This window comes from Panthera uncia, chromosome X, assembly GCF_023721935.1.
Source record: "Panthera uncia isolate 11264 chromosome X, Puncia_PCG_1.0, whole genome shotgun sequence".
NCBI classification, from domain to species: domain Eukaryota; kingdom Metazoa; phylum Chordata; class Mammalia; order Carnivora; family Felidae; genus Panthera; species Panthera uncia.
This window is the reverse complement of record NC_064817.1, coordinates 81,139,466-81,154,561: the sequence shown is the minus strand read 5'-3', so window position 1 is coordinate 81,154,561 and position 15,096 is coordinate 81,139,466.

Here is a 15,096-nt window from a genome sequence, read left to right as displayed (position 1 = left end):
ACTTTATTATTTTTAATATAATTTATTGTCAAATTGGCTTCCATACAACACCCAGTGAAGGGAACTCCAATTTAAAGACATTCCATGGATATTATTTCTAACAAAGTGAAGAAGACTTTAATAATGTGATGATCACTTGCATCACAAGTAATCTATTTGGTAAACTTGGGTTTTATTATAATGGCTTTCTTAAAGAAAGCTACCCCACTTGAAGGATAGCTGCATGTGAGATGTGTATAAGCACCCTTCCCATGCAGTGAAATATACCTTGGGATTCATTAGTATCAAAGCAGGAGATGAGATCTTTTCATGCAGCCCTGATTTCTAAAGAGTTATGCACAAGGGCACTCAACTGGACACTGCCATTTAATAAGTCGAGTCACCACTGCAGATGTCTACATTAACACAAGGTTTGAAAGAAAAGCAGATGGCTAGAAAACCCTTACTGAGATTCTGTAACAATTTCCAAAGCTAGAATAGCAAGTAGCTTTTATGTATTAATGATGTTCACCATATGGTAAAGCATGATTGAATATTTTATTAAAAAATCAAATTATTATAGTTAGATTGAATAAAGCCAAGACCAATTAAAAGTAGAGTTCAGATTCCCTGATAAATAATCAACTAGATATGGTTGATATAGTAACTCTAACTAAGCTGTAAAAAGAAAAAAGGGGAAAAGGAGGAAAAGTAGGTAGAATAAATGGATATTCATAATATCAAAGCCTTTAATTTCTAAAATATGAATCCCAATTTCATTAAAGTTCAGGTTATTGCTTTGAAAACATACTTAGGGGAGATAAATCTGACACATTTCTAGGCAGATGAAACATAATGTAAAATGGACACTATTGTAACAGATAGTACTTCTCTGATCTAATGTTTGAGATATCATAAAAGTTGAAAACTCATAATACAACTCCAGTGGATATTTCCCGTGAAGTAAGCAATGACTTGAAACCAGACTCCCCATATCCTGGCCCAAAAATCAAATAAATTGTCTACCCAATGACATCTCTACCTGACAAGTGACTGAACCACTCAAATCACAGGTTGCTAATAACCTATGAGCATATACCAGGACTCTGTGAAGAGGATGTTTATGTCACTGTTGCAGGCAATAATAGATAAGCAATAGAAAACATAAGTAGTGACTTGTCTTATTGATCAAGAAAGGAGAAAATATAGGTGCCCAGAACAGATTGTTTCCAATCTGCTGCCTGCTGTTAGTTTCTAGTAAAATAGTACTTTTACCCACTTCCTACGACTCTTCTATCAAATTGATGAAACAGGAATGTACAATGTTCCTCACTACCTCATCCAGCCATGCTTCACTATTAGCCCTGACAGAATACAAGGTATATTGCATTATTTGACCTAAGTAGATATATAATGCTCTAAAACAACAAACAGGTAGGCTTTTGCCTGAAAAAACAATCAAAATTTACAAGATGAAAAAAAAATAGAAGTGTATTATCACGACAAAATAATTAAACATCTATTCAGTTTCTGGTTATTTACGGATCATAGGGAGTAGAACAATGGACACATAAGTTATTAGAAGAAGTGTTGTAGTTTAAATTCTGGTGCACAGAACAAAATTTCACACAATTCTTTCTCTCTAGCCTTTCTCTCCCAGAAACAGGAATACCCTGTCTATGTATCAACTCTCCCCTCTGCATAAAAGTTCATCTGTAGTGTCATTGGGAACTATCCCTATGGTCAAGAGCTCCTTTGAGTAGAAGATCTATCAACATGTCTAAAAATGAGATCACTGGTCCTTAAACTTTAGAATCATATGCGGAGTTTTTTAAAATCTGATGCCCAGGTCACACCCCATACCCAATTGAATCAAAATCTCTGTGGATGGGCCTCAGGCACCAATTTTTTTTAAGTTAATTTATTTTGAGACAGGGAGAACATGAGTGGGGGAGGGACAAAGAGAGGGAGAGACAGAATCCCAAGCAGACTCTGCACCATCAGCACAGAGCCTGATGTGGGGCTCATACCTACAAACTGTGAGATCATGACCTAAGCTGATATCAAGAGTCAGAGGCTTAACTGACTGAACTACCCAGGCAACCTGGCACCAGTATTTTTTTAAACTATCTAGATGATTATAGTGTGAGGCCAAGTTTGAGAACCATTGTGTTAGATTGTAGGAAAGTAGAGTCTAGTTTAAAAAAATAATTAAAATCCACATTTTCATTTTAGAAACACTCTCCATGTAAGTCAAAGAAACAAAAAGAGCCAGGATTTCCTAGGGATTTTCAATGAGATGTTTCTACCCTTAACACCTGTTATGCCAACTGCTGCTACTAAGGTCAACAAACCAAAAGGTCTGCCTCCTGAGGATATATGCTTCACAGAAGCTTGGCTTCTGTGTAGTCTGGCTTGGTGCTACATAAATAGTGCTACATCAGAAGCAAATGTAACATTTTCATTTGGTCCTCCTCCCTAAACATGCTCCCTCCTGGTGGCCCATTTTAAAACGTAATGGCCAAAAGCCTCCACATAACTGTCAGTTTCAGAAGAATGGTATGTTACTCTTGATGTTAAACCCAGATTCCTAATTCCTCTTAAATTAATCTATTTATACCATGCTCATCCACGTAGCTACATTGCTTTCTATTCACTCCTTTTTATCCGTACACCTACTCGTGCTTTTCTTTTTGAGATCAATTCTACAAAAATTCTGAACTAGCATGAGTATATCTTAGTTTATGCATTTTGTCCCAGCATTATATTTTTTTCAATATTTTCTTATAAAATATTTTAAAGATACAGAAAAGTTGAAGTAATTTTACAGTGATCATCACCTAAAGTCTTCCATTAACATTTCACTTTATTACATATTTATTTATGTATTCTTGTTTATTATATATTCTTCTCCCTCTCCCTATCTAACAGATCATCCTATTTCGGGAGCATATTTCCAAGTAAGCCCAGCATAATTAATAGTACCTTTTTTTTATTTTCAAAAGTTCCTGATTTGGACAATAAAGTATACAGTGACCCCATTCTGAAGCAAAATTGTGTGTGTATAAGATGCAGCTGTTCAACTAGAGTAGTGCTAGGCACCGTGGAAACATCAAGATAAATATATGACTGAGTTTCAATATTAAATTTAGTCTATTTGAATGAAATAACTTAAGAAAGAAGAATACAGTAACTGAATATTGATGGATATTTTACTGCTAAAGAAAACTAGAAGATCAGAGCAAGGAGAATTCGGTGTGTAAAGGAATAACCAAATGGTGCTCTCTGGGTAGGTCAGGCTTGTGCTGAGCCTTGAAGGATGGGTAGAACTTGTAATATTAGGAAGTGAGAGAGCATTTGGAGTGGGATGGGAGAACAACATGAGCAATGATAGTGGTAAAAGAACAAGAAGAATAGCAAGACCAAGCCAAAAGATTCATGAACTCACAAACTTTGATATTCAGGAATAAGAAACTTCTCACTCTTACTTGTGAGAGTCAATAGTCATCTCTCTCACTGGCTAAAAGGCCAAGTGACTGACAGGTCTTGAATGTCTACCCTGCTAGGCACTATAAGCACAATATCATGTACAATAACTATCATCTATCCATCCCTTCTAACATAACTTTAGCCTTCAGATGGCCCACGTTTTTATGCTGGAAGAAATGCTAAGACAGAATCAGTCCTCATGCCAAAACAATATATTAATAAGCTATAATGATTCTTGATTGTTTAAAGCAGAGTTTGCCTTCCTCCTTTTTTCTGATTTATTGGAAGCTAATCAATTAGGCTGTGAATTGTACCAGGCAGAACCTATATGCATGAATAACTTCTTATTTCAGCACTATCAAAATCAATAGTCATTGGATTTGCTACAAAGCAGAACCTCTGCATTCCAATTTACAATATATTTTGCCACACCTCAAAAAAATCCTGTTTATATATATTGCTTGCTTCAGTCCCTTGTTATTCCATTATTAAACTGATATTTTGCTAGAATATAAGGATCAACTTTTTGCTGTGGCTCAACATCCCTTGTTCAAAGCAAATTAAGACATTTACCCTGGCTTCACATGCCCTTGAGCCCATTTGAACTGTGATTGGCTTTTGCCCAAATGAGAAATGAAATAGTTATGAATGAAGTAAACATGAACTTAAAGCTCCCCTTGTTGCTCCTTTGAGTACTTCTATGATTTCTTCTATGCCTGAGCCACCATATCTTGTGCATTGCCTGAAACTTGCATGCCTAGATACATTGACTCAAACCTTTGCATGGACCTCTGGGTTGAGCCAATCCCTTAATTCTGCTATTTCTTACATGTTGTCCTGCCTCAATCACTGATCACCACCCACTGCTTTTGCATGCCACAAAATTAATACCCTGTGTCTATAGTGACATATTATTCAGACTAAGATTGCTAACATCACAATCACCACCAGCAGCAGCATGATTATTATACACTCTTCAAGAAGCTTTAGATTCTCAGAAAAAATTTGGGCAGATCATGAACTTACTTGCTTGTTTTTGAGCAGAGGTTGAACTATCTTAGAAAGCAAAGGACCTTTTTATTGCCTTAGGAAGCTACCTTTGCTTTTGGTATTTTAGTGTTCTTATTAGATAGAGAACAGCACTAGAATGCTCAGACAGAGGCCTGGGATTGTATAATAATTTCATGGTAGATAAACTGTTTTGGTATTATATTGTTAAAATAAACAGTAAAACCTTGGTTTGTGGGCATAATTCATGCCACAAACATACTTACAGTCCAAAGCACTTGCATATCAAAGCAAAATTCAAGAACCATCAGCTAAGTTGTGATGTGATGTTCGGCATCACATACTACTCATATTGCAAGATATCGATCATTTATCAAGGAAAAATTTATGGGAAATATTTGCTTGTATTGAGGAACACTTGCAGAGCAAGTTACTCACAATCCAAGGTTTTACTATACTTGATGATTGACCAAAGACTGAAAAGCACAGAAGAGAAAAGAAGTTCTAGGAATAACTGATGATAAGAGTGACTGACTTCTAGTTGTTTTAAACAGTGAAATAAAATTTGAAATGGATATTCCAATCCATCAGAAAGGTTTAATGAGCACCTGTCATATTCCACAAGGAGTAGAAAAGAGGTATGAGACATGAGCACTGCTGTGCCAAAAACCCACATAATCCCTTAAGAGAATACTAACACATGTGCAATAAGAGCTGATAATAGAAAAAGCCATAATTATAAACCTGTAATCATAATTATAAATGCTGTAGTTCAGAGATTATTGAGGGCTAATCTAGTCAAGGATGACTTCATTGGCCAGTGACACTTGGATTGGTCTTGCAGAATTTATATTAGTGTAGAAGAGAGGATAGGCATTCCATCTAAGGAAAACAAGGCAAGAAAAAATTCAGTGTGCATCTAAGATGATGAGGAAGCTAGCATAACTACAGCAAATGGTGAAAAATAGGAAACAGGGGCAACTGAGCTTGTAGTAGGGTAGGGTACAATATGAAGTGTATTGGACAAGAAGCTAAGGAAGTTTAACTTATTACAGGGGAAACAAATCACTGAAGATGAGGATGGGACTTAGACACAATGAATGCACTATTTGAGAAAGATGTCACAGTTGCCAGTTGTGCAAAGTCCTACCCTGAAAAACATATTCACACCTACTGACTCCAATCAAGTTTAAAATCAGAGACATGTAAAAGTGTCATTTAAGGCACAAGACATCAGTAAATGAAAAGAAGCGGCTATAAACCATGCTAGCTGCAAGAAGATGTGTACTCCATATTTATGCAGAAGACAGAGAATAAAGAATGAATCAATAAAGGGTAATGAAGCACAACATGCTTGGCATTAAATGGAAAGAAAGGAGTAGTGTTAAGGGGTGGGGAGTAAATTATTGAAATCTGGGTAGAAGGAGGAAGTAGGTTATATAATAGGGTTTTCACCTTAACTCCCTCTAATTGAAACCAGTGCCATTTTACTACAATTGTTACTAAATAATTCAGTTTCAGCCACAAAGGTTAAATTACCTAGTTCATTTATTAATCATAGATGAAAAATAATAATAGTTAATTTGTGGGAAAATAAGCAATAGCAGAAATTCAACTACCAAATAGGATAAACTTTGGAGAAAAATTAAAACTTTAAAATAGATTTTGTTAAAAACCCAAACACATAGATACAGAGAACAGATTGATGGGCCGTGGGCAAAATGTGTGAAGGTAGTCAAAAAGTACAAATTTACAATTAGAAAATAAATAAGTCCTGGGGATATAATTTACAGCACGGTAACTATAGTTAATAATATTGAATTATATATTTGAAAGTTGCTACGAGTATATCTTGAAAATTATCATCACAAAATAATTATAACTATGTGTGGTGATAGATGTTAACTAGACTTATTGTGGTGATCATTTTGCAATATAAACAGATATCAAATCATTACGTTATACACCTAAAACTAATATATCAATGTGTTAATGATATCTCAATAAAAACAAATAAAATAGATTTTGTTTAATAAATAGAGTAAGACACTGAAACAGAGGTTATTACCGTGAATTGTTTTATTTATCTAGTTGGTCCAGAATTTAGCATTTCATCCCATTAATCCAACATTATAAGGAGAGAAAGAAATGCTATACTATAGTAAAATGTTTCCCTAATGTCCAAAAGAGTAGAATTGATAACTTCAATAAACTTAATTATCACATAACTTCAATAAAATACTAACAAACTGAATCAAGCAACATATTAAAAGAATTATATACCATGAACACATGGGATTTATTCCACAGATGCAAGGTTGGTTTAACATCTGAAAATCAATTATTTTAGTACATCATATTAAAGCTTCTGCACAGAGAAAGAAACAATCAACAAAACTAAAAGGTAGCCTAAGGAATGGGAGAAGATATTTGAAATGACATCTCTGATAAAGGGTTAGTATCCAAAATCTATAAAGAATTTATCAAACTCAACACCCAAAAACAAAGAACCCAGTTAAGATATGGGCAGAAGAGTGACACCTGGGTGGCTCAGTCAGTTAAGCATGCAACTCTTGATCTCACCTCAGATCATGATCTCACGGTTTCATAGGTTTGAGCCCTGCATAAGGCTCTGCGCTGACAGCACGGAGTCTGCTTGAGATTCTCTCTCTCCCTCTCTCTGTCCCTCCCCCATTCATGCTCACTCTCTCTCTCAAAATAAATAAACATTAAAATTTTTTTTAAAAAAAGAAATAGGCAGAAGACATGAATAGACACTTTTCCAAAAAAGACAACCAGATGGCTAACAGATGCATGAAAAGATGCTCAACATCACTCATCATCAGGGAAATACAAATCAAAACCACAATGAGATACCACCTCACACCTGTCAGAATGGCTAAAATTAACAACACAAGAAACGACAGTATTGGCAATAATGAGGAGAAAGGGGAACCCTCTTGCACTGTTGGTGGGAATGAAAACTGGTGTGGCCACTCTGAAGAACAGTATCGAGGATCCTCAAAGAACTAAAACTAGAACGACACTACCATCCAGAAATTGCACTATTAGATATTTACTCAAAAGATACAAAAATGCAGATTCAAAGGGGTACATGCACCCTAATGTTTATAGCAGCATTATCAACAATAGCCAAACTATGAAGAGAGCCCAAATGTCCATTGACTGATGAATGGATAAAGAAGATATGGTTGGGAATGCAAGCTGGTGCAGCCACTCTGGAAACCAGTATTAAGGTTCCTCAAAAAACTAATAGAACTACCCTACAACCCAGCAATTGTACTACTAGGCATTTATCCACGGGATACAGGTGTGCTGTTTCGAAAGGACACATGCACCCCCATGTTTATAGCAGCACTATCAACAATAGCCAAAGTATGGAAAGAGCCCAAATGTACATCGATGGATAAATGGATAAAGAAAATGTGGTATACACACACACACACACACACACACACACACACACAATGGAGCAATCAAAAAGAATGAAATCTTGCCATTTGCAACTATGTGGATGGAACTGGAGGGTATTATGCTAAGTGAAATTAGTCAGTCAGAGAAAGACAAAAATCATATGACTTCACTCATATGAGGGCTTTAAGAGACAAAACAGATGAACATAAAGGAAGGGAAACAAAAATGATATATAAAAACAGGGAGGGGGACAAAACAGAAGGGACTCATAAATATGGAGAACAAACTGAGGGTTCCTGGAGGGGTTGTGGGAGGGGGGATGGGATAAATGGGTAAGGAGCATTAAGGAATCTACTCCTGAAATCATTGTTGCACTATATGCTAACTAATTTGGATGTAAATTTAAAAAAATTAAAATTAAAATTAAAGAAAGAAGTGGTAAAATTATACAATGGAACGTCACCCATCAATGACATGGATGGAGCTAGAAGATATTATGCTAAACAAGATAAATCAATCTGAGAAAGACAAATACCATATTATTTCACTCATATGTGGAATTTAAGAAATAAAACAGATGAACCTATGGGAAAGGGGTGGGGAAGAGGAGAGAGGGAAACAAACCATAAGAGACCCTCAATGATAGGGGACTAATTGAGGGTTGATGGAGGAAGGTAGATGGGCTAGATGTGTGGTGAGTATTAAGGAGTATTAAGGAGGGCACTTGTTGTGATGAGCACTGGGTGTTGTATGTAAGTAATGAATCACTGAATTCTACTCCTGAAATCATTGCTCTGTATGTTAACTAACTAAAATTAACGTAAAAACAAAAATCACTGGATCATCTCAATATACTTAGAAAATGTATCTAACAAAATCTAACATCCCTTTATTATTAAAAAAACCTCAAACAAGCAAAAAATAGAATTAAACTTCTTCAATCTGGTAGAGGGCATCTATGAAAAACCTAAGGCTAATATCATACTTGATGGTAAAATACTATATGCTTTCTCACTAAGATCAGGAGCAAGGCAAACATTTCTGTTCTACCACTCCAATATTGCACTGGAGATTTTAGCCAAAGCAATGAAACAAGAAAAATAGGGGCACCTGGGGGGCTCAGTTGCTTAAGTGTCCACTCTTGACCTCTTCCCAGGTCTTGATCTCAGGGTTGTAAGTTCAGGCCCACATTGGGCTCTGCACTGGGTGTGAAGCCTACTTTAAAAAAAAATGCAAGAAAAAAAAAGATATTCAGATTGGAAAGGAAGAAGTAAAATTCTCTCTAGTCACAGATGACATTGTATACAGAAAACACTAAATAATCCACTAAGGAACTATTATTACTAATGAATGAGTTCAAGAAGGGTGCAGGATACATGATTAATACACAAAAATTAACTGTATTTCTATACAATAGCAATGAACAATTCAAAAAATAAAATTAAAAAACAATTCCATTCCCAGCAGCATCAAAAAGAATAAAATACTGCAGAAAAGATTTAACAGAAGTAGTGTAAAACTTATACACTGCAAACTACAAAACATTACTGAAAGAAATTGAAGAAGATCTAAATGAATGGGAAAACATCCTATATTCATGGAAGACAACTTTGTTAAGATAGCAATACTCCCCAAACTGATCTACAGATTAAGTGCAATCCCTATCAGAATCCCTACTGGCTTCTTTGTAGAAATGACAAGTTTATTCTAAAACTGATATAGAATAGCAAGGGACCCAGAACAGCCAAAATCATCTTGGAAGAAAAAGAATAAATTAGGAGGACTTACACTTAGCAAGTTCAAAATTTACTACATGAAAAGGTAATCAAGATAGTGTGGTACACAAGGATAAACATATAGATAAATGGACCAGAACATGGAATCCAGAAACTAATACATATGTACATAGTCAGTTGATTTTTGACAAGGGTGCCAAGACGATTCAACAGGTAGAGAATAGTTTTTTTTCAGCAAATGGTATTGGACAACTGGATATCTGCATGAAAAAGAATGAAATTGGACCTTTACCTCATACCATATGTAAAAACTAACTCAAAATGTATAAAAGATCTAAATATATTTGCAAAAACTATAAAGCTCCTGGAAGATAACATAGGGGGAAATCTTCATGATCTTGTATTCGGCAAATATTCTTAGCCACGATACAAAAAGTGTGGGCAAGAAAACAATTGATTAATTGGACTTAATCAAAATGTAAAACTTTTTGTGATTCAAAGGCCACCATCAATAAAGTGAAAAGACAGCCTATAGAATGAAAAAAACATTTTTGAAAATCATATATATGATAAGGGACTTATATCTAGCATATATAAATAACTCTTACAAGCCAAAAATAAAAAGGTAAATAATCTAATTTAAACATGTACAGAGGATTTGAATATGTATTTCTCCAAAGAATATATACAAATGATCAATTAAGCATGTTCAAAGATGCTCAACCTCATTAGTCATCAGGTAAATACAAATTAAAACACAGTAAGATGCCACTTCAAATCCATTAGGATGACTAGAATCAAAAAGTCAGATAATAAAAAATGTTAGTGAGAATGTGAAGAAATTGGAACCCTCACACTGCTAATTGGAATGTAAAATGGTACAGCTGCTTTGGAAAATGAACTGGCAATTCCTCATACAATTAAACATAGAGTTAGTATGACCAATTAATTCCAATACTAGGCATTTACACAAATAAATTGAAAACATATGTCTGCACAGAAACTTGTACACAAATGTTTATAACAGGATTATTTGCAATTGTCAAAAGATAGAAACAACCCAACTGCTCTTTAAAACACAAATGGATTAAATGTGGTATATCCATACAATGGAATATTATTCAATTGGACAAAAAATTGAAGTACTAATACATGCTACAATATAAATGAACATTAAAACATTATGCTAAAAATAAATAAATAAAACATTATGCTAAGTGAAAGAAGCCATCCACAAAAAACCCAATACTATAGGATTTCATCATATGGAAGTACAGAATAGGGATATCTATAGACACAGAATGTAAATCAATGGTTTCTTAGGGCTAGGGGTGGGGATGAAGAGAGGAGGTAATAGTTAAGGGGTGCAGGTTTCTTTGTAAGGTGATGGAACTATTCTAAAATCAAGTGTGGTGATGGTTACACATATATGCAAATAAACTAAAAACCGACTGAACTGTAGACTTTAAATGAGTGAATTATATGCTATGTAAATTATACTCAAAAAAGGAATTTTTAGCAAAAGGAGACCAAATGAAAAAAAAAAATGAGCACCCAATGACGACCATGTCTATTTTTTCAGAGGAAGAGGGATTGAGGGGAAGGATTCTAATGGTCTATGATAGCATTTTTACCAAAGGGGAAAAGTCTCCCTTGCATTGCCCTAATGTAGAAATTTCAAAACGAATCTTAGTTCTATAAAATATTCATCTTTAAAGGATTTCTGAAAATGGATTGTAGAACAAATTGTGTACTTCAAATTATAATATAAGAATTGCATTTAATTAAACCCTCAGTCTTCCAGTCAAAGGCAAATAGAAAATCATGTACATTATTGCACCGAGTCACTCTTCTAAAGAGAAACCCACTCTAGGATGCACTTGATACTAATGACATGCTTTAATCCTTCCCGTTAAAAGCAGTGGGTGAGAATAACATATTCTAGTCTTTGGGTAGCTACTGTGTCTGTAATTTTTCTCTCTGCATTAGGGTAATAGTGGTTCCCTTATTCAGGATAGCTATTGTTTGTAAAATTGCCGAGCAGAGTCTTCTTTAACCTATGCCACCCATAGGTATCAGAGAATGAGATAGTTTCAGTCAGAACAGTCAGATGATAAGTGACATCGGCATCTACTATATCACTTTTCAACAACCTGAGAGGACCAGCAACATTTCCAATCACTCACTTGACTTAAGAATTAATATAGCTCTTTTTTTTAAGTTTTTATTTAAATTTCAGTTAGTTAATATATAGTATATTAGTTTCATGTGTACAATACAGTGATTCAACAATTCCATACATTACCCTGTGTTCATAGTGACAAGTGTACTCCTTAATCCCCATCACCTATGTCAACCATCTCCCTACCTTCCTCCCTCTGGTAACCATAAGTTTGTCCTCTATAGGTAAGAGTCTGTTTCTTGGTTAAAAAACAAAAAAGAAGCGATCAAGTTCTAACAGAGACATGAGCTGTTAATTAAAAATTACTTTCTTCTTTTTTGTTCCATTGAGAGCCACCTTGTATTTTTTTTTTCAATATATGAAATTTATTGTCAAATTGGTTTCCATACAACACCCAGTGCTCATCCCAAAAGGTGCCCTCCTCAATACCCATCACCCACCCTCCCCTCCCTCCCACCCCCCATCCACCCTCAGTTTGTTCTTAGTTTTTAAGAGTCTCTTATGCTTTGAGCCACCTTGTATTTTAATTTAATTTTTAATTTTGCCAAATTACTTTGGCTAAAGCCCCCATTCCTTACTTCTCTCTCTGTCCCTAGATGAAAATGTGTATGCCATACAAGTTCTGTGCTTCTATAATTGAATGGTAAACAAAAGCAATATATTTTTTCCTATTGCTTTGCAAGCTTTAAAATGAAAACAAATGTTTTGTCCCCCTCCCTGTTTTTATATTATTTTTGTTTCCCTTCCCTTATGTTCCTCTGTTTTGTCTCCTAAAGTCCTCATATGAGTGAAGTCATATGATATTTGTCTTTCTCTGACTAATTTCACTTAGCATAATACCCTCCAGTTCCATCCACTTAGTTGCAAATATGGAGAACAAACAGAGGGTTATTGGAGGGGATGTGGGAGGGGGGATGGGCTAAATGGGTAAGGGTCATTAAGGAATCTACTCCTGAAATCATTGTTGCACTATATGCTAACTAATTTGGATGTAAATTAAAAAAAATAAAATTAAAAAAAAATAAAATGAAAACAAATGTTGTCCTATTTAGGGTAACTGTATAAATTACTAGTGACACCATTAATAATTATGCTAGGGCAAAGGCATGAATTGGAACTGTTCCAGGCCAACTGAGATGTATGATAATCCTTCTAGAATTTCACATGTACTTTTTTATAAAGTATTTTTTTAATTTTAAATTTTATTTATTAAATTAACATACAGCTAAATTTACCTTTTTGCTGTGGAGTTATATAAATTGTAATACATGTATGGTGTAACCAATACCTCAATCAGGATACAGAACACCTTCAAAATACCAAAATACTACTTCATGTAATCCCTTTGTAGTCACACTATTCCTCCACTCATAAACCCTGGCAACATCTCTGTTAGTATAGTTTTGTCTTTCTGAGAATGTCATATAAAGGAAATCATAAAGTATGCAACATTTTCAGACTGTCTTCTTTCACTCAGCATGTTGCCTCTGTGATTCATTCAAGTTGATGCATGTATCAAAAGTTTATTTTTTCCTTATTGCTGAGCAATATTCCATTATGTGAATATACCATAGTATATTTTATCCACTAATGTGTTGATGGACATTTAGGTTGTTTCCAATTTGAGTTTATTAGAAAAGAATCCCTCTATACATTTATGTAAAGGTTTGTTGGTAAACATGACTTCTCATTTCTCTGGGGTAAATGCCTAGAAGTGCAATTGCTCAGTTGTATGGGAATTATATATTTAGTTTTATTTAAAAAAAAAAACCCACCAAACTGTTTTCCAGAGTAGCTGAACCATCTTACATTCTCATTGGCAATGTATACAAGTTTTAGTTACTCTACATTCTCTTGGTCACTAATATTTTAAAAAGGTATTATTTTATCCATTCTGATAGGTTTGCAATGTTATCTCATCATGGCTTTAATTTGCATTCCCAGAAGTTTTGTGGTAATGTGTTTTGTAGTCTATAGTCAGAAACTTTGCTGAATTACTGTTAGTTCCACAGTTTACCTAAAGATTATTTAAAAATTTCTATAATGATATTTTGATACAAATATATGAAAAATTATTATAGAGATAATCATTTATTAACATTTTTGTTTTGTTTTCTTTTAAAATACTTATAATTTTTACTTATTTTTCTTTTCTTATTGCCTGTAACATAGAGGTAATGATAATGGGCAACATTATTTTGTTCTAAATATTCTTTGGCCAATAACACTTATCTAATTTTAAAATTCTTATTGCATTCCTATTTTTCTAGGAATTTTTAAATCATAAAATAAAGACTATACTTTCAGAGATCATTTCCATAGTTTGTTAAATCATAAAATAATACTGAATTATAATAAATGCTTTTAGAATCTGTTGAAATGGTTATGCAAATATTCTTCTTTAATGTGATCAAAGACAGGAGGAGGAGGTAAGATGGTAGAGAAATAGGGGGAACCTTGAGCTTTCCTCATCCCTCAAAGACAGCTATATTGAGGTCAGATCACTTGAAACACCCAGGAAATCAATCTGCAGGTTGGCAGAAGGATGTCCACAGTTGGAGGGAGACAGCATGGCAGGTGCAAGGCTTACTTCAACAAATCAAAGCATACCTAGTTAAAACTTCAAACACCCCCAACTGCAAGAAAGGAGAATCTACACAGAGGACTGACCAGTTGGAAAGAGCAGCCTGTCAGCACAGGGCCCGTGTGTACACACACACACACACACACACACAAATGGACTATTACCTGGCAATCAAAAAGAATGAAATTTTGCCATTTGCAACAACATGGATGGAACAAGAGTGTATTATGCTAAGTGAAATAAGTCAATCAGAGAAAGACTAATATATGATTTCACTCATATGTGGAAATTAAGAAAAAGATGGACATGGGGAAGGGAAGGAACAATAAATAAAATAAAGAGAGGGAGGCAAACCATAAGAGACCCTTAAATATTGAGAACAAAATGAGGGTTGCTGGAGGGGAGGGGGAGGGGGATGGGCTAAATGGGTGTAGGGTATTAAGGAAGGCCCTTGTTGGGATGAGCACTGGGTGTTATATGGAAGTAATAAATCACTGGGTTCTATTCATGAAACTAATACTACACTGTACGTTAATTAACTTGAATTTAAAGAAAAAGAATACTACTTGGCAATGAGAAAGAATGAAATATGGCCTTTTGTAGCAACATGGATGGAACTGGAGAGTGTTATGCTAAGTGAAATAAGTCATACAGAGAAAGACAGATACCATATGTTTGCACTC